General features: G+C 41.2%; 1 protein-coding gene across 1 annotated transcript in view; it reads left to right on the forward strand.

Annotated features, from left to right (window-relative positions):
• Positions 1-27,667, forward strand: part of mtss1 (MTSS I-BAR domain containing 1) — a 656,873-nt gene that overhangs the window by 444,371 nt on the left and 184,835 nt on the right. The gene's annotated exons all lie outside the window — the stretch shown is intronic.

Below are 27,667 nucleotides of genomic sequence, written 5' to 3' on the forward strand. Positions count from 1 at the left end.
CGCTCTTTGTTCAACAATTAGAGTTAAAAATAACACCACCATGAAAAAATGCACGCATCTACTTCCGGGTTAACGTCTTTCACGCATGCGCATTTGCGGACCTGACGAATCTGCGAGGGCAAAAGACACCGTTGTCTAAATGTATTTCGCCCCCAAGTGGAGTAAGTGTGTAACAGTTACTGTATGCAGAGAGACAGACAGACAGACAGACAGACAGACAGACAGACAGACAGACAGACAGACAGACAGACAGACAGACAGACAGACAGAACATGAGGTTCATGTACATCATCATGTAGCATTTGATGGTGTTCAGTTATGGTTAATGTCTCAGATTCAGAGCTCCGCAGGCAGCGATAATACGGGGCCAGTGAATAGAGAGAGAGAGAGAGACATGGAAACGGAATAGATTGAAGAGAGAGAGAGTGACATGGAAACAATAGATTGATGAGAGAGAGAGATGGAAACATAATGGTTTGATTGGACATCTCAACCTACTGCCATTAACAGGATTCGAACTCTCAACCTTCAGACTAATAGGCTGCAACACTACCTATAGTGCTATAGCTTTGTCCAGGCTGATATTGTCTGTTGAAGATCATAAACTCTTGCCTTCTTTCATGGACCAAGCCCCTGTTTCACTAACACTAAGATCACTCGTTCACAAGCCATTTACCAATGAAGAAATTGTACATCTCCTCAGAACCAAAACTAATGAAAGTAGCCGATCTACAAGCTCACAAACCATGAAAAGTTGTGAGATTGTAGATCAGCTATTTTCAGAATGAAGTATGTCATACGTAAAAAACGTACTCTCAAATAAGCATTTCAGGTTATCTTTACCATTTGCACATGTATTCATTGATAAAGTCATGTTGTTTGCAATTCAACTTAAATTAAGTCTACATCAAGTGAGGCTTAAACTGGCGACCTTGAGATTGTGAGGCATTCATTTAAGGGAGACGCCATTGGCCCAACAGACAAGTAACTGTGAAAAAGGAGATCACACAGATGATACAGTTTCACGCAAATAGCTGAAAAATCCTGGGTTTAAGTGTTTTTCAAACTGCTCAAAATTGCGGACAATCTAAGGGCGAAGCTTAATGGTCAAATCGATACGTGTGTTCCTCATGAGTCAAGGCACATGTGTAAGCAAGTTTCACGACTTTCGGCCAAACGAGGCATGACTTATGCCTGTTTAAAGTCTGCATTTTCAAAAAATTGCTATAGCGCCCCCTTTTGGCCAATTGGAGTAAGATTGGTTTCAGTGATATTTGGAATGACCCTGTACATTTCTGCAAAGTTTCAAAGAAATGTGAGTCTGCATGTATGTTTTAGGCACAGATGAATAATTTTCATAAAACTCTAATAGTTAAAATCTATCTCCTCTGGGATTTTTGAGCAATCTGCACGAAACGTTTACCACTTGAACTTTGGACCACTGCCTACAAAAAATTCCAACGGATTTTCCATAAGTGAAAAAATGCAGAAGTTAGGAGCCAATGACTGTTTTTCATATAATTCAAAATGGTGGGAGATCTAAAGGTCAGAGGTCAAAAGTCAGACCACGAAAGTTGTCGGGCATGAAGAGACGCATGTGTGTATCGAAGTTTCATGGTTGTAGGTCAAACAGGGCATGAGTTGTACCTGTTCAAAGTTGGCACTTTCAATTGAGTGCTATAGCGCCACCCTTTGACGAATGAGTGTGAGAATTATTTCTTGGTAGTTTTTCATGAGCATCTACCATATGGCCGAGTTTCGTAAAAAGCGTATGCACGGTTAAGCCAGAACTGGCAAAAACAAGTATTTTTCAAACTGCTCAAAATTGCGGAAAATCTAAGGGCGGAGCTTAATGGTCAAATCGATACGTGTGTTCCTCATGAGTCAAGGCACATGTGTAAGCAAGTTTCACGACTTTCGGCGAAACGAGGCATGACTTATGCCTGTTTAAAGTCTGCCTTTTCAAAAAATTGCTATAGCGCCCCCTTTTGGCCAATTGGAGTAAGATTGGTTTCAGTGATATTTGGAATGACCCTGTACATTTCTGCAAAGTTTCAAAGAAATGTGAGTCTGCATGTATGTTTTAGGCACAGATGAATACTTTTCTTTAAACTGTAATAGTTAAAATCTATCTCCTCCTGGGATTTTTGAGCAATCTGCACGAAACGTTTAGCACTTGAACCTTGGACCACTGCCTACAAACATTTCCAATGGATTTTCCATAAGTGAAAAAATGCAGAAGTTAGGAGCCAATGACTGTTTTTGATATAATTCAAAATGGTGGGAGATCTAAAGGTCAGAGGTCAAAAGTCAGGGGTGAAAGTTGTTCAGCATGAGGAGACGCATATGTGTATCCAAGTTTCATGGCTGTAGGTCAAACAGGGCATGAGTTGTACCTGGTCAAAGTTGGCATTTTCAATTGAGTGCTATAGCGCCACCTTTGGACGAAAGATTGTGAGAATTATTTTTTGATCGTTTTTCATGACCATCTACCATATGGCCGAGTTTCGTAAAAAGCGACAGCGCGGTTCAGCCAGAACTGCGAAAAGTGGCAGAAGAAGAAGAAGAAGAAGAAGTGACAGAATACTGCAAATAACAATACGTGTACAGAGCAGAGCTCTGTCCCCGTAACAACGACGCATGGCTACCATTCGACCAGCGTTGCCAGATTTTGTGAGAGAAACAAGCAACCAGGTCTATGAAAATAAGTCAAAAATAAGCGACTAAGGCAGTTCAGTCAAACTTTATTGTCGAATGTTGTTTTAGAGCAGTGGTTCACAAACATTTTCATGTCAAGGACCCCCAATATATTCAAGTGACTTTACAGAAAAACAAGCCCAAAGTAGCTTATAATAAGCAGACTTGGCAACACTGCCTGCCTTGGACGCACTGCTCTAGTCTACACTACACAAATTCTGTGAATTGTCGATGGCTACCCGTCTGCCACCGGGACCACCTCTACACTGCAGAGTCACTCCCTGGACACAAGGCCACAGCAGCTGTTCTGCCCTTACAATACGTATAGTATAGAGTCTGTATGGCTTGGCAGACAGCTTACAAAGTGGTCCCAAAAAAGCTCCTTAGACACTGGCATCGTTTAGGGTTCTTTACTGAGGGTCACTTAAATTGTAAAACTGAAAATACAGAAAGTAGAAAACACAAACATTTGTGTCATAATTCAAAACATACTCTTGTGCATCACAAGTTTGCAAAGTGATCACATGTTGTTGTAGCTGGACTAGTTACATTCAAAGTTCGCATTTACACAAACATGTTTATGCTTTAAGAGCCATATCTATAACAAACACAACTTACAGACTTATCTTGTCCAAGGCCTGATATAAAGGATTCACTCAATGTGCAGTGTGCTCTTGACAGTCTGCTAGTTTGCACTGAACTGATTCAGCAACTAGCTAATCCCCTAATTAAATCACCTGGTGAGCCTGACCAGGTGTAGAGGATTACCAATTTAGCTAAAGTACATATCACATACAAGGCCTCAAGGTGGCAGTATATCACAATAAAGGTGGCAGTATATCACACATAAAGGTAGACAGCACAGCAGCTGATTAGCAACACAGTCTACTAAAGTCCCATTCACTTTCCAAGAGGATGGTGTACATCTGGCTCTGCATGGCTCAATTATTATTTATTTGCTGTCTGTCCGTCTGTCTGTCTGTCTGTCTCTATTTCTCTCTCTCTACTCACTAGTTTTTTTTCTTTCCTGATTCTTTTTTTTTTTTCAGGACGATTACACACAACTTCAACTGTGTACCTTCATGCTCCCCGCAATTACATTCTCAGGTCAGGATACCAATTTAATCCAGTCAGGAGAGAGAACTCATACAACATACAGGATAAACAAGTGAAATTGGAAAGTGATGAAACAAAATAAATGAGCACTGAGCAGACAAAACTGGAACTGGAACACAAGCTTGATACATGATCTTTGTCCCCCAACTGGATAAAATTGGTATCCCGACCTGAACATGTATTTTCTGTTTAATAAAGAGCTGGAGAGAGCGAGAGACAGGGAGACCCTTGTTACGGAACACTCTCTCTATAACAATGTTAATATCGGATTCAGAATATAGAATGTGTGCGTGTGACTCACAGCCTGCCTTTAAGTGGTTAATTCATAATGAACTTTGTCCCTTCCTGGAAACGAAGACGAGTCTAAAGTACAATATTTCTCTTTCAAATGTTGTGGAGTGAAAGTCACAAGTATCCATACTCTAAATACTAAATACTATAAATAAAATAAAATAAAGTAGGCTACAGTACTCAAGTGAATGCACTTCATTACTGTCCACCACTGAGTTACAGTTTCATCTCACATACAGTAAAGACAAACACTGTATAGAAGTGGAATGCACGGTTGTCATCCACGCAGAAAGCCGATGCTGAAGCCAAAGCACAAGAAAGGCCTTTATTAAAACCGGGAAAGCATCTGTGTCATTTCAGATTTTGGCCATTCAAAAATAGCAGATATACAAGTTCACAAGATAAAAAATAAATTTGAAACATTAACAACAGAAATCTTAGGGTCTATAGGGTCTACTCTATAGGGTCCCTATACAAGATTTGCGTCCCTACCACAAATTATTTTCTGACAGGTCCGCGGCCTTGACATGAAAACGTTTGAGAACCACTGGATTAGATCTGTATACATTGACTGTAAAAGCTCTCACATTGTTTCCATACAGAGAATAATGAGTAACAAAACAATTGTTGATTGGTTTATCATTTCTTTGTTATTGTGTTGCTACAATTTAGTTCAACACAATTGCTGCTACAATGTTGAACTAAATCAATGATGCGTTTGTTCTGTATGAGATATTTAGCTCAGTTTGCAGTAAAAAGCATGTTACTGTACTGGTCAACTAGAGATTAGTCATATGAATCATCATGTGTGCCTTCAGATTACATTTTCTTCTGAATCCTTTGCCACAATCTGTACACACAAAGGGCTTTTCCCCTGTATGAATCCTCATATGTGCCTTCAGATTGTTAATGTATCTGAATCCTTTGCCACAGTCTGTACATACAAAGGGCTTTTCCCCTGTATGAATCCTCATATGTGCCTTCAGATTGTTAATGTATCTGAGTCCTTTGCCACAGTCTGTACACACAAAGGACTTTTCCCCTGTATGAATCCTCATGTGCACCTTCAGTGCCTCATCTTGGCAAAAACCTTTGCTACAATTGGAACAAACAAAGGGCTTTTCCCCTGTATGAATCCTCATATGTGCCTTCAGATTACATTTTTTTCGGAACATTATGCCACCATCGGCACAAGTAAAGCTTCTCTCCCCTGTTTGACTCCTCGTGGATGTTGTTTGTTTTGATGATTTCGGGTCAGATTCAGAACAGTGTGAAGAGAGAAGCTGGTCATCACTACTTGGTTGTGATGCTCCACACTCCTCTACATCAGTTTGTGTTTTCATGTGTTCAGTTGGGGTGCTGGCTAGAGGTTCTGTCTCTCTGTTTTCATCATTATCATCATCTTTACTTTTCAAGACCAGTAATGTCAATGATGACCCATGACCCTTTGGTCTTTGAAGTAGTACCTCCTCCATCCGTGGAGGTTCTGGTTCGCCCTGCACCAATCTGGCTCTCCTCTCCTGCTGTTCAGGATAAACCTCTTCTTTACACACAAAGGGGTGCAGGTACCCTAGGCAAAAGATAAAATGGGAGTTAACTAATTAAAGGGGAATGAATGAATCCATATGCTGATTTTGTAGTTTGTTTTCCAGTCCAGGATAAAAACTACAGCAGGGTAAAAACATGGCAGGCTGCATGTAAGACTGACCTTAGTGTGATGTAAGCAGCACAACTATGGGTATACCTTCATCTAACACGACCATTATACATTTTATTAGCTGCAGCTGTGTTGTTTACTAGTCTGTCGTACCTTTTATGTTCTGTAGTTTTTAACTTGGACTAGAACTCTACTTAGAGGTCATGTCACATACAAATGGTAATTTGGGGTAAGTAAGTAAGTACATTTTATTTATATTGCACCTTTCACAGACAATGATATGCTTTACAGGTTTAAAACATAAATAGAAAATAGAAAACAAATGAATAAAATAAACATTAGTCATTAAAATGACATTGACAAGGACATGACACAAAAGAGTTGAAGGCACATAAAATTAAGTACACGCCTGTCTGAACAGGTGGGTCATTTACTCAAAACGTTATTTGCAGATTAATCTGATTTTAGATCAGTGCTGAGTACTTCTACCTCTAAAACAAATTCACATTTTTACGGCGTGTATGTGTGTGAGAGTGTGAGTGTGAGTGTGTGTCCAGAGCTAATCTCAAACCGCTGGACTGATCAGTGCCAAACATTGCATGCTACCAGTAAGTCACAGAAATATCTCCTCTATTTATTTTTTCATGTACTGTGTGTTCTATATTTTACTTTCATTTTATAATGGAGCTGTGATCGGGCTGAAACCTTGCCAAAATCATATGTTGTGGATCCTGAGAGCCACATGATAACATTTTGTATCACGCACGCACGCACGCACGCACGCACGCACACACACACACACACACACACACACACACACACACACACACACACACACACACACACACACACACACACACACACACACACACACACACACACACACACACACACACACACACACACACACACACACACACACAAACTATAGTATAGCAACAGTGCTGTTTGTCTGATCAAGGTCAACATATCAAAACATCATCATTGTTTTAAGATTAGTACTAATACAAGTGATTGTTATTACCTGAGGGAGCGTCGCTCCACACCTTACTAATTATAGGTGTCATCGTTGACCCATCAGCCTCCTCTGGTCTCTGAAGGCGTTCTTCTTTAATCTGTGGAGGCCAGTGATAGACAGTGGCTAGGTTCAACATTTTACCATTTTCTTTGATGCAAGCTTTCACTCACTGTACAGATAGAAATATTACTTTTGACTCCACTACATTTCTAGGAAGGGACTCTTGGGACCCAAACTTACACAAATATATTGTGAATAAACCACTTAAAGGGGATTGAAATCCTAGGCTGATTTTGTAGTTTGTTTTCCATGTGAGGTTAAAAACTACAGCGAAGTAAAAACATGGCAGGCTGCATAACACTGACCTTAGTACACAGTGATGGCTTACTAGTCTAGTCTGCCATGTCTTTAATCTGCTTTAGTTTTTAGCCTGAACTGGAAAACAAACTTCAAAATAAGCCTAGTGTTTCATGCCCCTTTAAGCCCTATTTAAATATATAGTGAAATTAGCTAGTACAGAATATATCTAGTTGAGAGCTTGTAGATCTGCTATTTTCACAATTTTTGAATATGTCAGATTGTTTTTTTGTTTGGTTTGTTTGTTTGTTTCTAAATTTTAATACAGCAATGCATTGATATTGAAGAGAAAATGTGTCATTTGTACTTCATATTTTTGAGTATTTTACTTGAGTATATATTTTGTCCACCACTGGTGGAGGCTCTGTTTCCTCCTGGGCCAGACTGGAGTTCCTGTCCTGCCGTTCAGGGTGACGCTCCTCTTCACACACAGGGAGGAGTGGGAGATCTATAGACGGAGGAGAAAGGAGGTAACTATCAGCAGAGAGCAACTCGACGTGCATGTTTTCTGATTGGAGAAGACTGCAAGCCACAAGAGCGGCAGACACAATGCTACAAGGTCACAATGCATCAATGTGTAAATCTTCGGTCTGTAGGAGTGTGAAGGAGACAAATTATTAGTCTCTTCGAAGTCTCACACTGCATAAAGCTGGAACTCTCACAAAATGCAATTACATTACAGCTACGGTGTATGTTTTAATGTCATTCTTCAAAATAAATACTTAATGCATTGTAATCTGCTTAAAACACTGTAAAATTATATTTATAAGCACTCATAAGTACCCCCCCCCCCTCTTCCTCCCCCTCTTCTTCCTATGGAAATAACGTTACGATGGGAACGATGTACAAAAGCGAATTTCACCCACTTCTTTACTTTGTAAACCTGTGATGATTCTGATTCTTCTTCATGTCATCGTGCCAAAATCTGTCAATTTTTTTTTTAAATAGCCGATCTGCAAGCTTACGACACGTCTCATCTTGTATCGGCCATCTTTGCTATTTGCCATAAAGTACATAGGGCTTAAGTGGTTAAGAAAATGTCCCCCCTCTGTTTTTTTGTTTCTTTGCCTTTTTATAAATTGAACCCGGATGTTGTTGTCATACACACTTCTAACACGGCTGTGACATTTCTCTGAGGATGAGACTGTTTGGGAAATGATCTATACCACTTCACCCACTGCTGAGGACTCTTTATCTGATGCGGCTGTGAAACCGATGTCACAGGCTGGCCACGTGAGGTCCAAGTTCCACACTGAAGCAAGAGATTCTATGTTCTTTACTTAAAACTTAAAGCAAATAATGACCTATTATAGTGACTTATAACCAGCTTGTAACAGAGTATATTACTGTATGTATACAGAGCTGACCTGTGGGTCAATTTGTTTTCAAATTGAAATTTCTGGTATTTCTGATACAGAAATCTAAGTTTATTTGCACATCACCCCTTGTGCCTTTTTGAAAGATACACTAAAGATTTATGCTCATATAAATGGCCATCATAAAAAAGTAAAAACTGTGAAAATGCTGACAGTGAACTGTATGTACTGCATTGAATAATAAATGTCTGTATGCTATACGAAAAATATAATACATAGATGGCACACTAAATGTCAAACCCCAATCACTAGACAAACCTATTTTTGCCGAATGTTCGCCACAAGAATAGGGACACTAGGGTTCATATGATTAACAGGTTCTTTGTGCCGGCAGTGGAGCTACAGCACCTCAACTACCCCAAAGAACCGCTGAAGAACCAATATTTGTTTGTAAGAAATGGGTTTATCTAAGATTGGGTTTAGTTTATACTAAAAAGGTAGTGTAAATGAAGCATACATTTCCCCTCCCCAACTTTGGAATGTGATTGATAGGACTGTTTTCTTATCACCCCTATAAAGTACAGATAACTTTCAGAAAGGCAACAAGAAAATTCAGACAGACAGGCAGCCATTGGATATAATGAAATATCTGTATTCTATTCAGACAGAGAGATATGGAGGTTACAGCATCACAAAGTGACAGCAGCGGGGTCTCTCTCCCTCTAACGAGAGACAGAAAGGACAATGGATTTGACAGTGGTGAGCTTCCGGGCGGAGGTGGAATCCTTTCATTGGATGAGAGACATCATAGGTCGTCGTCAGTGGCGGCCATCTTGGTTCATTTCCGTGGCAACCAATGTCCTCCAAGCTTTAATACTCAACTCAAGTTAGGCCAAAATGACACTAACATATGATATGATGACAGGTTTAGACATAATATTTCACACAAAATACATAGTTCATCAGACCTATCAGTGATGATGGGTCTGGGTGCGTTGTCACCGTAGCTGGGTCAGGCTCAGGTTGAGTAGGCACAAATTATTTTCAGATGAGGGTGCACGGCCAAATACATATTAATTTTGGGGGTCCTTGACATTATAATACTGGCATGCTATGAAATCAGTATAGTCACACATGGAATGACAGTTAGTATAAAGGTAACTATGAACTATACATTTTCCCCTCACCAGCAGTAGCGTAACCAACTTGGGAATGTGATGATGGGTCTGGTTGGGTTGTCACTGTAGCTGGGTCGGGCTCAGCTTGAGTAGAAGGACCTAAGCAGACATATAAGAGGTAATAAGCAGAAAACTGTTACCTTATAATGCTTGCATACTGTACATCAGCACCGTCACACATGATGTAAAATATCACAGTTATATAAACTATTGATCTTCCCTCGCCAGCAGGTAGGAGAAACTCCTGTCAAACTGTCAATAATAATATCACACATAGGTGCCAGCTGGCCTAGCGGTCCAGGCGCATACCGCATAGCCTGGTAGCCCTAGAATGTCTGTGATCTTACATACATTTCATGTACTATTTCAAATCCGCAGCCATAGATCGGTCCTATCTGCGCGACAGAAAAGTGCTCTAAGCTGCGCCTGTACTCACCCAATAATGAATTCCTAAGACTTAGAGTCAGATATTGTCCTCTAGTTTCATATCCATTTGAAAGTTCTGCCAGAAAACGTGTGTTTAGCAAAATATCTCCACTTTTCCACAAGCTACACACGGACAACATTCTGTACGGGGCGAGGAGCTCGACTTGAGTGAAGGACTGTATTTATCAAAACTCACTCTGATCACCACAAACGTCATCACAAATTGACAGGGAAGCACAAACGAATGGGGCACACAATTGACAGGTGCGTTGTGATTGGTGCGGGGTAATGAATCACACCACCTGCCAATTGTGTGCCCCAAACAGTCCTGCACTAATTCTGGGACCCTCGCCCGTGTGCAGCTTGTCCGTGTTCAGCTCGTGGAAAAGTGGAGATATTTTACTAAACACACGTTTTCTGGCAGAACTTTCAAATGGATATGAAACTAGAGGACAATATCTGACTCCAAGTCTTAGGAATTCATTATTGGGCGAGTACAGGCGCAGGATTTGAAATACATGAAATGTATGTAAGATCACAGACATTCTATAGGGCTAATAGGCTGGTAATCCAGCTTGACAGCGTGTCGCAAGTTCGTCTCCCGATCCCCTTTGCTGTGTGTCACCCCCCCCATCTTTCTCCCCATTTCCTGTCAGCCTACTTTCCTATCAATAAAGGCAGAAAAAGCCCCCCAAAAATATTTTAAAATAATAATAATAATGTCACACATAAAGCCAGACCTCTGTCTCGTCAAACTCTACACAATATTGGTCTGTCAATGTGTAGCATCGTTTCCAGCCTCACTCATCTGCGAAGAGAAGATGAGTGAGTGTCTCGGAAGTCCTGAGTGGACAGGATATCCGTCATACGTGTTTCCCCCGGAAACAATATTTTTTGACCAATCACAACACTAGTTTCATTCACAGAGAATGTTAACAGATTTGTAAAGCATCAACGTCATTTCCTTGGGCGGTACTTCCGCCAAATTCAACCATTTCCGCCTAGACAACCAACAGCCCAGGTCTTGCCCAGCGTGGTCAATGTGGGACAAGCTGACTCCCGGGTCCTCCCACAGTGAATGACATTGGTCCACCTTGCCAGATTGACAGCTAGGCGACAAATGAGGTCCAGTGGGTGTGTGTTACTCACAGCCTGCCTTGGTCACAGTGCAGTAGCAGTCATCCTGCAGAGTGAAGAGGGGCATTGGGGGCGGCCAGTGCAGAACAGAGCTCAGGGACTGATTCAGGTCTGCGTCTGGGTCATAGGAATGCATGTGGTCCTGACTGGACACGTTGTGACCGGATAGATGGCCATCACTGTTCGGCATCTGCTTTGCACACACACACACACACACACACACACACACACACACACACACACACACACACACACACACACACACACACACACACACACACACACACACACACACACACACACACACACACACACACACACAGTGCGAGTTCAGAGGACCCAAAAGCAGTACGACAGAAAGCAAGAATCAAGGTTCAGAAGGTTTATTCTCCAACTTAAAGGAGGAGTTCACCCAAAAAATGACATATTTTCTATCAATTGCACACCCCATGAAGCCTTGAATTCATGGATTTTTTTTTTGTTGTTGCATTCCTAAGCCAATAATTTGATGAGCGGGTGTGTATCCGGTAGGAGACACAAATAATCTACTTTGTGTCTCCTACTGGATACATGAGACGGGAATCAAATTATTGGCTTAGGAATGCCACAAAAACAAAAATAAATCCATGGATTCAAGGCTTCATGGGGTGTGCAATTGATAGAAAATAAGTCATTTTTTGGGTGAACTACTCCTTTAAACTTCCCATAAAATGGGGCAGGTAAAACAAGGGTTCAAAATACAGAATGGATTGTAGCCAAAAAATGGTACATCACACTAACACTAAACGATGTTGAGAAACTATATAAACAGGGGCATATAGACGGGTTTCCTGTTAGTAAACATGAGAGGAATATGACCGCGCAGAGGAGGGGGAAGCCTATGGGTGCGTTTGGAAATTACGCACCGGAGCACACTCGCCTATTAGTTTGTATTGGCCAGTGCGCTCACTGCCGCTCAGGGCTGTATTTTCGAACGCGCCTTTCACCCGGGCATGCGCAGATTGCGCATTCTGCTCTGTGATGACGTCGCGCGGAAATCCGTCTATAGAGCGTCGCAGTTCCCGCCCACTTCCCGGTGCCGGAAGTAAATACTCAATGCATTTTTCCCATTGACTTTTACAAAAATATTTATATAAATTAATTTAAGACTAGAATCAAGCTATCCAGGATAGCGGTGAATCATGACCATAAAACGTTTGATTCTGTGAAAAAACTTTTTTGAAAACGGCAAAACAAAGGGTATTTATTAGATATAGTATATCATATCATTAAATATAAAATAAAAAGAAATCACAGAAAAAAAGGTTTTATGGTCATGATTCACCGCTATCCTAGATAGCTTGATTCTAGGCTTAAATTGATTGATATAAATATTTTTGGAAAAGTCAATGGGAAAAATGCATCGAGTATTTACTTCCGGCACCAGGAAGTGGCGGAACTGCGATGCTCTATATATAGACAGGGCAGGGGACTAACAACACACAGGTGAACTCAAAGTAATCAGCACAGGATAGGCTAACAGGCAACGAGCAAACAGAACACAGGTGACTGGGGTTACAATAATTACAGGGAGGTAAGACAAGACCGGTAACAGTAACTACGCAGTCAGGAAGGCACAGGACATTACTACAAAATAAAGGTACACAAAAGCAGGGCAACAACAGAGTAACAAATAACAAGACTAAATACAGAACAACAATGGCCTAAACAGGCCTAAAGAACAGCCCTAAAGTCCAAAACCATATAAGGGCATTCAAGGTCAAAGGGCTGAGGAGCGGAGCTCCAATGTCTTTGAATGTATGTCATGCAGATGTCAGCAGCAGAAAAAAATTCTGTTGTTCAGTTTTGAAATGACCATTTCTGCTAAGCAGCAATCTATACACTTCGACTAATTTGATTTACATTAGGACAAATTTACGCGACTGCAAAGACAAAACGGAAATGGGGGGGGGGTGATGTCCGCTTTACTCTCTGATGGTTTTCAGCTCTTCCTTTGCACAGACTAACGGAATCATTTCAAAATTGTGTGAGTCAACAGTCTGGCTCGACATTCTAGGTTACCTGGTATTGCTCCCAGTTATAGATGCTTAAGTAGTAGGCAGAGTATCGGGACGGCTGATATAGGTTGCAGTGGGAGGTACCCATCAGCAGGTCTGCAGATGATGACTCAGTCTGTCTCTGGATGCTGACGGGGGGGTTGGAAGTCGGTGTAGAGTCACTCCCTGGACACAACAGCAGCTGATTAGCAACACAGTCTACTAAAGTCCCATTCACTTTCCAAGAGGACGGTGTACATCTGGCTCTGCATGGCTCAATTATTATTTCTCTGTCTGTCTGTCTGTCTCTATTTCTCTCTCTCTACTCACTAGCTTTTTTTTCTTTCCTGTTTCTTTTTTTTTCTTTTTCAGGAGGATTTCACACAACTTCAACTGTGTACCTTCATGCTCCCCGCAAATACATTCTCAGGTCAGGATACCAATTTAATCCAGTCAGGAGAGAGAACTCATACAACATACAGGATAAACAAGTGAAAATGTGGAAATGATTAAACAAATAAATGAGCAGACAAAACCGGAACTGGAACACAAGCTGATACATGATCTTTGTGGGGTTCTATCTCCCCCAACTGGATAACATTGGTGAAAATGTATTTTCTGTTTAATAAAGAGCTGGAGAGACCGAGAGACAGGGAGACCCTTGTTACGGAACAAACACTCTCTCTATAACAATGTTAATATCGGATTCAGAATATAGAATGTGTGCGTGTGACTCACAGCCTGCCTTTAAGGCCTCATTAGTCTCAGTGCGGTTGCTGTTGTCAACCAGGGAAAAGACGGGGACGGAGGGAGACCTCTGCGCGCAGTCTTGAGGGGAGAAGCTGTGACTGGATAGACGGCTGTCACTATTGGGCATCTGCTATAGACACATGCACACACACACACACACACACACACACACACACACACACACACACACACACACACACACACACACACACACACACACACACACACACACACACACACACACACACACGTGCACACACGAGCATGTATGAATGGTTCAAATATCAAATTAAACAAATGCACAGGGGTTGCAAGCCCTGCTACACCAACATCGTTTGTTCTATGTCTCTCATTTGTGAACTTTGACACACAAAGATTTATCTCTCAAGACAGATTCTTTTTTTCTTTTATTTTAGAATGGGTTCAGATTGCACGAAAATTAATCACCTCTTGGGGCAGCCGCTTTTCACACACACACACACACACGCACACGCACACGCACACACACACACACACACACACACACACACACACACACACACACACACACACACACACACACACACACATTGACACTTACAATCTTTTCTTGTTTGTTCTTCAGCTCCTCCAGAAGATGCTGCTGCAACAGCGCCACTTGCACCTGAAGAGGGAAACGTTCAGAGTAACTAACTGGTCTCTCTGAGCATACATGAAGTTGTGAAACACAGAAGACACTGACCTGAGATAGATCTTTCTCAACAACAACCCTATGATCTTCATCATCAATGCCGGATTCCATTGTCTCCTCTCTTGCGCTCTCCTCTCCTCGACTGCTGCCGATGACGTCCTAAGATATATTTTTCAATGTTAAATATAAATACATCAAAAATATTTCATCCTTCAACAGTGTAAGGCAAATACCAAAATCAGTATTTCTTCAGTGGCTTCCCCATTAACTGCTTCATTCACAAGTCTGGATCCAGAGTAAATACAGTCATAGAACACATGGAGGTGACCTCCATGTGTTCTATGACTGTATTTACTCTGGATCCAGACTTGTGAATGAAGCAAGATGATACTGAGAGACATTATTGAAGATGGAAATTTGGTCTGTGATAATATTTTTCTAACCAGTTTCTTCATGTTCCATGTAGAGCTCGTAGTTCTGGACACTGGGTCGTCCCTCCCAACTGTAGAGCTCTGAGTGATGGACAGAAGGCTGTCCATCTCCTCTGTAGAGCTCACAGCTCTGCGTAGGAGACTGTCGCTTTTTTTTCTTTCCTGTTTCTGACGATTTCACCCAACCTCAAATGTGTACCTTCATGCTCCCCGCAAATACATTCTCAGGTCAGGATACCAATTTAATCCAGTCAGGAGAGAGAACTCATACAACATACAGGATAAACAAGCGAAAATGTGGAAATGATGAAACAAATAAATGAGCAGTCAAAACCGGAACTGGAACACAAGCTGATAAATGATCTTTGTGGGGTTCTATATCCCCCAACTGGATAAAATTGTTATCCCTACCTGAAAATATATTTTCTGTTTAATAAAGAGCTGGAGAGAGCGAGAGACAGGAAGAACCTTGTTTCCTGTCTCTCGAAACTACATGTTTCGAGAGTGTTGCAAGCATAGAGCTTGCAACACTTTACAATTCATCAGTTGATCAACAATCCCAAGTGCTTTACAATAGAAGTGCTATTGTTAGCATGAATTAACATGATAAGACTACTCAGTTTCAAGTATGATGATATAATTGTTAAGCCCATTAGGGAGATGTGAAAATCACAAATGAATATAACTCAATACTGCCAACTGCCATTGTAAGTACCTTGTAGGAAAAGCAAACACATGACAGAACACTACAGCATCAATTCAAATTAAAACAAGGATAGAATCATAAAGTGTTACCTGGGCTGAAATAACTCGTCTCTGTGAGATCAGTTTGCAATTTGGACACTGACACTCTCTCCAGTTGCAGGAACGCTTGTGTCCCTTCATCAGGGACATGAGGCCGTGGTTGCTGCAGCGAGTACACTTTGGCGTTGATTTCTAATAAGATTTTCAATTATTCTCTACCTGTCTGTGGTTGAAAAATAAATAAAAGATAGAGGGCCTACATGCCGTTTTCTACACAGCCTGTTCAGCACAAGCAGTTTCCAGTTTTGGGGGGAAAACAGGAGAAAACCTTGAATAAAGCAGTTAACATGCCATTCTCCGCCCCCGCCCTTGTTATTTAGTGGCTTGGAACAGATGGAACGAAGAGTTATCATCTCCTGAAACACCATTTGACCTGATAATTCACCAGAGCTTTCAGTGTGGCAGCCCCTGACCTCTGGAACTCTCTCCCCATGGAGATTCGCCAGACGCCAACACTGGACTCTTTGGAGTCCGCACTGAAGAGACACTTGTTCACTCGGGCTTTTGGCAATTCGTTTGTTTATTTCGTGGGTTTCTGAAAGGCGCTATATAACTTCAAGTTATTATTATCATTATCGTCTGGATATTTGATTACCTGGTACTGCTGCCAGATGTGTGCGTTTCTGTTGGCAGAGTATTGGGGTGGCTGGTGGAGGCCGTAGGTACCCATCAGTAGGTCTGCGGATGGCTCAGTCAGCTGACTCCGGCCACTATAGGAAGGCCTGCAAGTCGGTGTGAAGCGGCTCCCTGGACACAAGACAACAGCTGATTAGAAACACAACATTTTCTAAAGTCCCATTTGTGTAAATTGCAAAATGTAGTTTATTTTTCTTCTTTTTTTTTGCTTTCCACATCGAAAAGACTCTCTTCCCATCATAACAGTGATAACAAGGGCCACGGGACAGAAACATGATGAAAACAGCTGTCCTCGCCCTGCCACTTGTCATCATGGAGTCGCTGAGTGCTCAACTCCCCTTTCAGGTCCTATATTTTTTTGGTTACCATGAGAGCGGAGGACCTGCTCTTTTGTAGCCAATGAAGGTATGGTAACTCCCCTTTGGGCGTGCACGTATGCACGCACACACACGTTTACGCACGCGCGCGCGCACGCACGCACGCACGCACGCACGCACGCACACACACACACACACACACACACACACACACACACACACACACACACACACACACACACACACACACGCGCAGATGAATGTGGACAACCTTGACCGGTTGAGTAATCAAGCTTTTGCGTTGATATCAGAGCAGCAGAGAACAATGTGTCTCTCTCTCACATGTCCCTCCATGCCAACTGTGCCAAAGAAGCTATCACAGGAGGGCCAGGAAACGTCTGGCCAGTGGTGGAAAAAGTACTCAAATGTTTTACTTAAGTGAAAGTATCAATACTGCAATGTAGAAGTACTCTGTAACAAGTAAAAGTCCGGAATTAAAAAATGTACTTGAGTAAAAGTACAAAAGTATTGGTATCAAAATGTACTTAAAGTACCAAAAGAAAAAGTACTAAATGTTTGAAAATAGCAGATCTACAAGCTCACAATGCGTCGCGATGCGACGCGTTGTGAGCTTGTAGATCGGCTATTTTCAAATAGCTTAGGTATAAAATAGGGCTAAAGTGGTTGATGTATGTTTTATAATATAATAATTTATATCTGCCAAGCAACTAGTAACTAAAGTTTTCAAATAATTGTAGTGGAGTAAAAAGTATAATATTTGCCTCCGAGATGTAGTGGAGTAGAAGTAAAAGTACTGAAAATTGGAAATACTCCAGTAAAGTAAAAAAAAAATACCTCAAATTGTAGTACAGTACTTGAATAAATGTACTTAGTTACTTTACACCACTGTACAAATGGAAGTGGAATGGGTTCCTTTTGTACACTCTCTGAGTTAAATTAACACTGAGGACTTTGCAGTGTACAGAACATTGGTGTCCCAGAGATGGAAAAAACATTATTGTATCAAACTGGGAGTCCTTGAAATGTAAAAGGTTTAGAATCAGTGCACTGTGCCTCCCCTTTCATTACTCATCCATTCATACTGATACTGGCCTGGGAACTGATGCCAGTACTCATTACACTGTGAACAAAGCTCTAACCCTGAGTCTGATAAAAACTAATTATTTAACCGCAAGAGCGCTCACCTGAGACCGAGGGAGGAGAGATGCCGGTGTTTGAGATGCTGGGAGTTGTTGGGAAGTGTCCCGCCCCAGAGAACAGGCCGTTTGCGACTTCATTCTTGGCAGCCACATCGGATCCAGTCAGAGCCACAGCATAAACAAGTCTAAACAAGCCCATCTCCTCCTGCTGAGCGTGCGGTCGGTGGACGGCAACCTGGCATTATAAATGGAGTTCAAGAAAGACCACCGTTGTATCAGTGTTTTACAACATGTTCACCCATGTAGGAGTAGTACTGCGACTTAGTAACATGTTCCGGTGTTTATGGGTGCTCCTGCACGATGATGGCTGACAGAAAGTCATGTTGTATATTTTGCACAAGTGTGACAATATAGATGAAAGGAAGTAGAAAGGTCCAGACCAGTAATGTTCCTCAAGTCGATTTATTGGACAAAACAGAGTACAGAGCACCAGAGCACATGTCAGCCTTGCTGCTACATGGTGTGGCCGGAACAGAACAGAGCAAGAAGAAGAAGGCGAAGGCAAGGCAAGGGGCAAGAAGGGCCGGTTTCTTTGTCCTCACAGTATTTATAGGCAGACTTCACATGTGTGTGTATGTACTTGCATACATTGGATGTGCACGTCGCTAGGTGTGTGTGCTACATCTCTTGTGTGTGTGTGTGTGTGTGTGTGTGTGTGTGTGTGTGTGTGTGTGTGTGTGTGTGTGTGTGTGTGTGTGTGTGTGTGTGTGTGTGTGTGTGTGTGTGTGTGTGTGTCCATTGTGCAGAAGAACAACACCCCAAGATCCTAGAGGTCAGCTAAGGTCAGATGCTCTCTGGGAAGCATCCTTTGTACTGGACATCTAGTGTTCTCTGGAATGTGCTGTAGACCACTCAGTATCCAAACTTATCTCTGTGTGTGTGTGTGTGTGTGTGTGTGTGTGTGTGTGTGTGTGTGTGTGTGTGTGTGTGTGTGTGTGTGTGTGTTCAAATTGGGCTCTATAAGTCCATAAATGTGTATCAATATACCACAGTCACATGCTGTCTTTTAATAAACTTGCCTGTCATCAGAGAAACTGGCATGACTAACCATTGAATAGCATTGCAAACTAAGAAAAGATAGAGCTGAGTGCTGACACTACAATATCTCTAAAGAGAGGAAAGAAATGTCCACACACTTTTTTCCTCTCTTTAAGTTCGTGGGTGTCAGCGCCTCACCACAGCCTTTGGTGTGTGTTACTTTTCCTGCTACTAGAATATATCTAGTCACATATCTAAACAGCTGCATCCAATTCAACTGTATTGTTTGTGTATAAACTAAGCATAGAGCTTGCAGCACTTAACAATTCATCAGTTGATCAACAATCAAGAAGTGAGTTCTTTATAAACTAACTTTGCTATTGTTAGCCTGAATTAACCTTATAAGACTACTCAGTTTCAAGTATGATGATAAAATTGTTAGGAGGACGTGAAAATAACAATATAAGTGGACTCCACCAATGCAGTTTGAAAGCTCCACATGTGTCTGGGTTACAATTTATCTCTGAAACGCAAACTGCCATTGTAGTTCCCCAAAGTACATTGTAGGAAAAGCAAACACATGACAGAACACTACAGTATCAATTCAAATTAAAAACAAGGATAGAATAATAAAGTGTTACCTGGGCTGAAATAACTTGTCTCTGTGAGATCCGTTTGCATTTTGGACACTGACACTCTCTCCAGTTGCAGGAACGCTTGTGTCCCTTCATCAGGGACACGAGGCCGTGGTTGCTGCAGCGAGTACACCTTGGCATTCTCATGGTCTTCTTGCCTCCAGATGGAGTAGGTCCGAGACAGTCCATCTGCTGGGGCTTCTCTCCTTTGCTCGTCATCATTACAGACACTTGACTGACAAAGCACTTGATCCTTGGCCCCGCCAGAACACACCATCAAAATAATGCCAGCGGACAAATAGATGTGAGTTGTTTCTCAGCTCGCCTGTTTCTGGACAATATCCTCCTGTGGGCAGAGACACACTGCATGCGTAGGAGCCGTCCTGTACGTGGGTGTCGCCTCTAGCAGCCGGAACTGGCACCCGTCTTAATGTTTCCGACCAAACACAGATATTCTACACAAGGCCTGTTGTTACAAAAATTGGACACTATATTTGAATTTGATTTCTCATAAGATTTTCTATGATTCTGTACCTGTCTGTGGTTGGCAAAAAATAATAATAGGGGGCCTACATGCCGTTTTCTACACAGCCTGTTCAGCACAAGCAGTTTCCAGTTTTTGGGGGAAACAGGAGAAAACCTTGTCATGTCACCACTCATGTCATAATGTTTGAATGTTTCATTCATGTAATCACTCCAATTCATTAATCATGATTTTGATTGTAATTATGACATTACACTATTTGCACCATACTGTATTCATCGTAGTTTACTACACTGGATTCAATGGTTTGTAATAACTGTGTAAATAAAATAAACACGACATTTGCAGAATATGTGTAATTTAAGCCATGAGCAATGCATGAGCAATGACTTCATCTTCCCAAGATGGACATCTTTCTGGACAAGTCTTTGCCTCAAAAAAAAACAACTGCGTTTCACTGTTTCAGCCCAGCCCTGCACATGAACTCTGCAGCCGCACTGAGGCCCCTGCTGGAAAGCATCCCAGCCCAAACATTAATGTAACTAATAATTGGGCCGCGTGACCCGGAAATGACCGTAATAATATTTATAACCCTTCATATGCTTTCACTTTTGATACTAGTACCAATTATGTCGGTTAATAGTATGCCATGACGCAGTTTTCCAGAGAACTCATCTTTACTTTACACAGAACAGAATAACGACAAGAAGAGCAGTCAATTCCCTAATCCCGCAACCCTACAGACAAGACGCCATGAGTGCAGCACTCACTACATAACAGATTACTGGTGACCCAGTGAGAGATAACAGTACCACCTGACAATAGTTGTAGGTGGTAGCCTAGATGTTAAAGTTAGTTTAATAGATTATTCCTGAATTAGTAAAGTGCACTCAGTAGAGCGACAAATTTGAAGTGCTGGACCAAGAGATTGATCAGCAATAAAAAAGGTCAACACATTAAGTGCAATTTATTGGCCCATCCACAAGGACTGTAGCCTACTAATACATGTTTCCACATACAGTTTGATGTGTGTTGAAGAAGAAGAGGAAAACAGGGTCTAGTCCTCACAGCATTTTGGTTTGCGAACGTTTCATGACCTCCTTGGTCCTGCTTGTGTCCCCCCCTGGGACACTCTATCCTGCTGAGTAAACATATAAAGAATATAATATAAAGTCTCCGCCAGGCCGAAAGGCATGGCGATAGAGTATGTTTTGCCCCCTGTCCATCCATCCCTGTGTCCGTCCTTCTGTCTGTGACCAGCTAATCTCCGCCACCGTTGGCCCGGTGGCTGTGAAACTGCGCACACACACTCCCTGGACACGGATCTGACTGATTTTCCATATTCCATCCTGATTGGCTAAGATTGGCTTCCAAAGTTTGCTGGATAGGTTTGTTTTGAACAAATTTCCTCAAATCATGAACGCAGTGTGCAATTTCCGCGAAACTTTGCGCACACATTCCCACTAGGCCGAGGAAGAAATACCACCCTTTTCACATTGGCCTGTTATAGCGCCACCAGCAGGTCTAATATAGCAAACCACATTTTTGGAACAAAATGCCTCAAATCATGAATGCAATGTCCGATTGCCGTGAAAGGCCTGAGAACAAATGGCACCCTTTTCACATTGGCCTATTATAGCGCCACCAGGAGGCCATAATAACCTACCTGACCTGGCGGAGACTTGTGCTCATAGGAACACTTTTTCTAGTTTTATCATAATAAAGGACCAAAGGCAATCGTTTAGAAGTCTGACGGTTTATTTTCAACTTTAAGGTCTGTAAAGTCTATCACAGGTGAAAGAGAACCAAAACATGTAAATATGTACAGTCATACACAGGAAACCATAAAACATAATATAAATATTGTATAGCATGAAATAATACTAATAACTGAAAATAAACGCATGCATTGTGAGTGGTTTCTTTAGGAGCAAAGTACAAACCGCCAAAGGCCTTTAATGGAAAATATTACCATCACACCAGTGGCATTTAAGCATATTTACAGCAGAACATCTCTTCATTTTAACACTTTTGTCCATCTCAAGTTATGTCACAGCATATACTGTCCTACGCAGGAAAACCCTGAGTGTTAATGTAACTCTGGAAGTGTGAAAATTGACTCTTACAGGTCAATTTGTACTTGATTCAGAATTAAAATGACACCCTGGGCTTTACTGTGAGCATGAATTAGTGGATTAGTAGAGCAAGCTGTAACAATTCATAATGACTTCATTACAGTGTGTTTACACTGCAAAAAAACTCAGCGTTCATTTAAGTCGGAGGACCAAAATGGACCCTTATGGGTCCATTTTTTAAACTGAGTTAAATTAACACTGATTTATCTGTGGATGAACCAATGTCAAAGTATTCCAATTACACAGTAATACTGTTGAAATCTATTGAACTACAATGACGTAATGACACAATCCAATGTAAATGTGTTTACATTGTGTTATTGTGATTACATTACTATATTAATTATATGGTACATTATTTTAGGGAGATTGTCATTAAGTACTTTTGCAGTACTACTGTGCAGTTAAAATACTCCAAAGACAAATCCACACTGAAACAGGCGCACGATAAAAATATTACTGATCCAGATCTATTGCCACAAGGATAGGCACAACAGTCGTCATTTGCTTTTTTTCCACCCATGAAAGCCAATTTTATGTATAGCCTGCTGATTTTAAGAACATACAGATCTGTTGTGTTGGTCAGGAACTTCGTTTGTACGTTAAGATCTAAAACTAACAGCGTACTGTCAAAGCACACGTCTAATTCCGTCAAACGTTTGCCTCGTTCGACAACAGAATGATTCAGGGAATGTGACAATCTAAGATCGTTGTGATGTCATGCATTCACAGACTACTTTGACGTGGATTCAGAGGTCACGGTTTTTATATGTCATACTGTACAAAAACACGGAGAAGGTAATTCAGTCAAGCTGTACGCCTATACGCTCCGATAGGCTAACATCGGAACACCGTTACTGGACGAGACGCCGAGAACGTCGTCAACGACGGAAGTGACATTCAGTCCTGGAGGGGAGTTGGTTAACAACTTCCAACCTATTTTGGGCATGTTGACAATTCTCAAAAACAGCAACAAATAGGAGACATACAAGCCCACAATGTGTTGCGTATTTTTCGCTAGCTTTGAAAATTTTGGAATATTTTGTATTTAATTCTTTACAAAATGGAGCTTTAAGTGGTTAAAATTGCCCAGTTCTCACATTTGAGAAAAATAAAATGTCCATGCACTGGTACAGTACGTTAACAGTCTGAATGTATTTCAAGGTTGTACAGCATTACAGAGACAGAATAAGGCCTGGTCTAGCATCAATTACACAACAAGCATTCCCTTCAAGACACACCCAATAAGAAATGACTCACTTCAGTCTAGTGCATTGGTTCTCAAACCTTAAAATTTCAAGGGCACCCATAACTCTGAGAGCGTACGGTTCCACTTGTACGCTCTCAGAGTTACAGACCTGGAAGGGTCCATTTGGATCCCACTTTGAGAACCACTGGTCTAGTGTTCTAGTACGTTTGACCGGGCCTGCCTTTCGTGCCGAATGGGCAGGGTTTAGACAATTTGGATGACATAATTGGCTCTATTATTGCACCTGGCAAGATCGATCGATCACATTAGAGTATTTAAATAAATTCCACTAAGTTCGCCAGACCGATTTCATTTGAATCTGGACCGTTTGGTTGGGCCTGCCCAGACAGCCAAAATGGGCGTGTGTATAGACATTTGGGATATCTGATTGGGTCTATTGCACCAGGCAAGATAAGTCAATCCCCTTAGCATAGTATTTAAATAGATTCTAAACTGGTCTTTGATCTTCCCGCCTAGGAAGTGTTTGTTCGTCCAACATCGTTCTTCCAACATCGTAACTGCAGCTAAAGCCTAGTTCAGACCAAAGATTTTCCACAAGACCGTAGCTTAATTATACTTCATCGTACGATGTCGTCATGCACCCGAAAATGACGAAAACGGCTGACCTACTGTACATGTACTGTAGGTCGGCTATTTTCGGGGCGCGACGTCGCGATGGACGACGGAGCATACAAGCATTGGAGCGTTGCAGAGAAAATCGCAGCGGTCTGAATTAGCCTTAAAATATTCTGCCAAGATACAGTACATACACTGGAGTTTATTAGGCGCAGTGATTAGAATGTGTTCTCTTAAGCAGCAATAACATTTTATAGGTGCACGAAAAAAAATACAAAATAAAACGAAAAAAGAAAAAGACACTTATCTGTACATTGACCAGCGAGAGAGCTATCTTAAAATAGGAATACAATGGTACATTTACAGTGCTTCGACATGGAAAATGACAATCCAAGTTGGATTAATGTGAGTATTTATTGCTAACTTCCAAAGACCTAGCATACTCGCTCATACTCATTCACCGTCTCTGCTGTTCCACAGGAATTTAACTCCCCAAAATTGCTGGCACTTTTAAAACATTTGTAAATAGATTTGACTTTTATACGTCATTTCTCATTAGTCAGATTGTCTCTCTCTCTCTTTTAGATTTTAAGTATTGCCCATTTTGCTCTTTTGTATAAAAGCATAACACTAATATTTCACATTTTTACTCTTCAAGGACTCCTCCGAGCGGTTTACATTCAATTTAGGAACAATTGATGAGGATAAGAGGAGTTTCGTTCCAAAATACTACAGTGGTCACCTATTCACATACGCACCGGAGTCTCTGAAAGGTACCCACCATAACCCACCATAACCTTAGGTTGTGAAAGGTTGGGGGTGTGGCTATCCCTTGGGGGTGTGTTTTAAGTTTTTCATTTTAGGTGGACAGTAGGTGGCAGAAGAGAGCAGAGGAAAGCAATTACTCTACTTGTAGTTTATTTCTTAAAAGCAGAAGTCATTAGAGAACTTATGAATGCAGACAATTTATCATTGAATTAATAAAACAAACTTATGTACTAGAGTATTTCCAATTTCCAGTAGTTTTACTTTATTTTATACATAGGCTATTTGAAAATAGCTGATCTACAAGCTCACAATTTTCACAATGCTATTTTGAAACATTTTACACAACAGTGTATTTTCAAACATTTTACAGTGGTGTAAAGTAACAAATTACATTTACTCAAGTACTGTACATAAGTAAAGATTTTAGGTATTTTTACTTTACTAGATTATTTCCAATTTCCAGTACATTTATTTCTACTCCACTATACATCTCAGAGGCAAATATTGTTCTTTTACTCCACTACAATTATTTGAAAACTTTAGTTGTTACTTTGTAGATTTTGATTATTACAAAACATACATTAACCACTTCAGCCTTATATAAACGTTGTTACGGCAGAGTTACTGCCGGACCCCCGGCAGTAACTCTGAGGACCCTCTCTCTCTCTCTCTCTCTCTCTCTCTCTCTCTCTCTCTCTCTCTCTCTCTCTCTCTCTCTCTCTCTCTCTCTCTCTCTCTCTCTCTCTCTCTCTCTCTCTCTCTCTCTCTCTCTCTCTCTCTCTCTCTCTCTCTCTCTCTCTCTCTCAATCCGCGGGCTAATAAGTGTCAATTTGGGGGTCCTTCACATGAAAAAGTTTGAGAACCACTGCTCTGATCTCCTCTCCTCTCTCCCCCCCTTGCACTTTGGCTAATTAATATTGACTGTTGTAAGTGAAAAGGTTAAGAAATGTTCAAAAAGTTTACTGTTTCAGTTTTTGAGAGGCTGCAGCCAGTGTGTGCAGTTCAGATTTATGTTGTTCCTGTAAGGATAATTATTGTTCCAATTCCAAATATGGAATCTGTAGCAGCAAAATACTTAAAAAGATAAAAACTGTTTTCTATTGTTCAATTAAATTGGATTCAGTTCTAAAAGGCTAAAAACTGTACACGTCTTTTTTTTAGGGGGGGGCACGGGGTTTTTGTTACCACAATATAAAAATACTCTGTTACAAGTAAAAGGCCTGTGTTAAAAATGTTACTGAGTAAAACTACAAAGTACTGGCATCAAAATATTTTTCAAACATTTTACACAACAGTGTATTTTCAAACATTTTACTGTGGTGTAAAGTATTTTTTTTTCTTTACTGGAGTATTTCCCTCTCTCTCTCTCTTTCTCTCTACTTGTTATGCAGAAAGTCCTCTTTCACACGTTATGTCAAAATGTAAAATAGCAGATCTACAAGCTCACAACGTGTAGCTTAGTTCTGCTATTTTTAAATAGACAACTTTATATAAGGTTAATGGTTAATGTATGTTTTGTAATAATAATCAAAATCTACAAAGTAACTAAAGTTTTCAAACACTTGCACATCGTGTGTGTGTGTGTGTGTGTGTGTGTGTGTGTGTGTGTGTGTGTGTGTGTGTGTGTGTGTGTGTGTGTGTCTGACAGTGTGTGGGCACAGACAGACAGACAGTAGGGGGAGGTAGGTAGCAGGTAGCAAAACCGGTTATGTTAATGATATACTGTGTAGCCTACACTACAGTATTCCAAATAAGCTGAGGAACTCTGCTATCAGGTTCCCCTCCCCCTACAGTACCTCTGTTCCCAGCACACCGTGGAACCACACGTTACTGCCGGACCCCCGGCAGTAACTCTGAGGACCCTCTAGGCAGGGACGTGCTGGCCACTGGGAAATTTGGGACAATTCCAGAAAGGCCTCTCCATTCCAGAAAAAAAGGCCTCTTCCTTTTAAAAAAAACGGCCGAAATGAAGTACCGGCCGGCCAGCCGTTTAAAAAAATTCCGGTGCGGGGCCGTTGGCCGCGCACTTTACGGGCCTCTCTATCTGAGATTCCCGGGCTGAATTAGGGGCCCAGCACGTCCCTGCCTCTAGGGGTCTCGGACCTCCTGTCGAAGACCCCTGATTTAACACACACACTCTCTCTCTCTCTCTCTCTCTCTCTCTCTCTCTCTCTCTCTCTCTCTCTCTCTCTCTCTCTCTCTCTCTCTCTCTCTCTCTCTCTCTCTCTCTCTCTCTCTCTCTCTCTCTCTCTCTCTCTCTCTCTCTCTCTCTCTCTCTCTCTCTCGAAATCCGCGGGCTAATAAGTGTCAATTTGGGGGTCCTTCACATGAAAAAGTTTGAGAACCACTGCTCTGATCTCCTCTCCTCTCTCCCCCCCTTGCACTTTGGCTAATTAATATTGACTGTTGTAAGTGAAAAGGTTAAGAAATGTTCAAAAAGTTTACTGTTTCAGTTTTTGAGAGGCTGCAGCCAGTGTGTGCAGTTCAGATTTATGTTGTTCCTGTAAGGATAATTATTGTTCCAATTCCAAATATGGAATCTGTAGCAGCAAAATACTTAAAAAGATAAAAACTGTTTTCTATTGTTCAATTAAATTGGATTCAGTTCTAAAAGGCTAAAAACTGTACACGTCTTTTTTTTAGGGGGGGGCACGGGGAAAGTAATATAAAGTAACATGTAATATATTACTCTTGATTCCAAGTAATAAGTTATATAATATTATTACTTTTCAAAGGAGTAATAAGTAATAGGTAACATATTACTCTCCTAAGTAATATAGCCCAA

The sequence above is a fragment of the Gymnoscopelus microlampas genome (assembly GCF_963454915.1).
Source record: "Gymnoscopelus microlampas genome assembly, chromosome: 7".
NCBI lineage: Eukaryota > Metazoa > Chordata > Actinopteri > Myctophiformes > Myctophidae > Gymnoscopelus > Gymnoscopelus microlampas.